Genomic DNA, 2,136 nt, shown 5'->3' on the forward strand with positions numbered 1-2,136 from the left:
AGACCGGGAGAGGGAGAGGGAGAGGGAGAGGGAGAGGGCGGCGACCGGGAGAGGGAGCGGAGGCGGAGGAGGGGAAATTCGGAGAGGAAGAGGAGGCGGAGGCTAGGGCTTACAATTAACCAGTCGAGTTATACCCGAAAACTTTAGCCGACGAAATAATAATTTCGTCGGCTAAAGATAATAATTTTGTCGGCTAAAATAATAATCTCGTCGGCTAAACCTTTGAAATTCGTCGGCTAAACCTATAAAATTCGTCGGCTAAACAATAAATTCGTCGGCTAAACCTTTGAAATTCGTCGGCTTTAAAACAATTAACCATTCGTCAAACTGTGACTGTGATTGTGATTGTGATGATCAAACTTGAGAACGAAAATCCGACCGTCAGATCTGACCACCATGATAAAATACATGTATGGGAAAAAATTCAACTTGATCCGACAAGGTTAAGGGCTCGATCCGAACGGTCAATCCGTTAAGTCAAACCCCTAAACGCACGGAAAAGGTCATTGGACTGTCTAAATTACGTATTTTGGCCGGACCTTCAACTGAAAATAGTTTCAAACCGATGAGACGCAACAAGTCCTATAAAAATTTTACGCAAAATAACCATCGAAGATAGGGCTACCCATAGGGAGAAAGAATGGAAAATTGCATTGACCGCAACTATCGGCACCGAGACTTTACCGGAATACCGTGATTTTTCAACCGTAGACGTATTTCACCATTCTGGTAATGTCTTATTTAACGACTTTTTTACGTTTGAAGGTTCTACGTATAGTTTGTTTTTGAAACGGAACATTTACTTAACACTTGGTAAACAAGTTACACAACATTAGTAGACATGTTGTGATGGTGATGATCAAACTTGAGAAAATGAAATTCGACTGTCAGATCTGACCATCATGATAAGATACATGTATGGGAAAAAATTCAACTTGATCTGACAAGGTTAAGTGCTCGATCCGGACGGTCAATCCTGTAAGTCAAACCTCTAAATGCACGGAAAAGGTCGTTGGACCGTCTAAATTTCGTATTTTGGCCGGACCTTCAACTGAAAATATTTTCAAATCGATGAGACACAACAAGTCGTATAAAAATTTTACGTAAAATAACCACCGAAGATAGGGCTATAGTATGTAACAGAAAAAGTTTAGAGTTTAGCCGACGAATACCCTAATTCATTCGTCGGCTTTAGTATGTAATAAAAAAATATAACAATTAATAAAGCCGACGAAATATTAGGGTATTCGTCGGCTAAGATGGTTTTAGCCGACGACTTCTAATATACTTCGTCGGCTAAGGTGATTTTAGCCTACGGCTTCTAATATACATCGTCGGCTTAGATGGTTTTAGTCGACGACTTTCATTGCAATTCGTCGGCCATAAGATCTTGTAGCCGACGACTTTCATTTCAATTCGTTGGCTTTAAGTTCTTTTAGCCGACGACTTCTAATATTCTTCGTCGGCTAAGACGAGTTTAGCCGATGACTTCTAGTATAATTCGTCGGCTAAGATGATTTAGGCCGACAAATTATGTTGTATTTCGTCGGCTTAAGTAAAAAATACAAACCCTAAAACAGAAGGTTTAAACCATACTAATTTTCTGTTCATATATCACCAAAATTCATATAAAATAACAGAAATATGAATTCAACATATGTAAACTATAAATTAAGGTAATACAATCTTTTTTATTACAAATTAATGTATTACGTCCTCTAAATTAAAACTAAGGCTCGTAATCGGAATCATCCGATGAGTCTTCTTTGGTGTCAGAATTAATTTCTGGTAATCTATGTATTTCCTCATCGCCAGAGTTTTCGTCTGTTTCTTGATTTGGATCAACATCAATAAGCCTTGGCTCTTCATCACGAATTCGCACCGAACGACCCGCTTTAAAATTATTAAGGCGAACGGTAGAAGAGTTAGGAATACCTATTGCGTTGGGCTCTTGATACGCAACATCTTCGGCCTCTCCAAGTGTAGCCGCCCGGTAAATGTTTCGAGGGTGCACAAGGTTGACTACTTTCCACGCGTCACCCTTAGCAAGGTCATCAAGATAAAACACTTGTTTTACCGATGTGGCAAAAACGAATGGGTTATCTTCGTAAGAACTTATAGCAGTGTTCACTAATA

Source organism: Fragaria vesca, linkage group LG6, assembly GCF_000184155.1.
Source record: "Fragaria vesca subsp. vesca linkage group LG6, FraVesHawaii_1.0, whole genome shotgun sequence".
In the NCBI taxonomy this organism is placed as follows: Eukaryota; Viridiplantae; Streptophyta; class Magnoliopsida; order Rosales; family Rosaceae; genus Fragaria; species Fragaria vesca.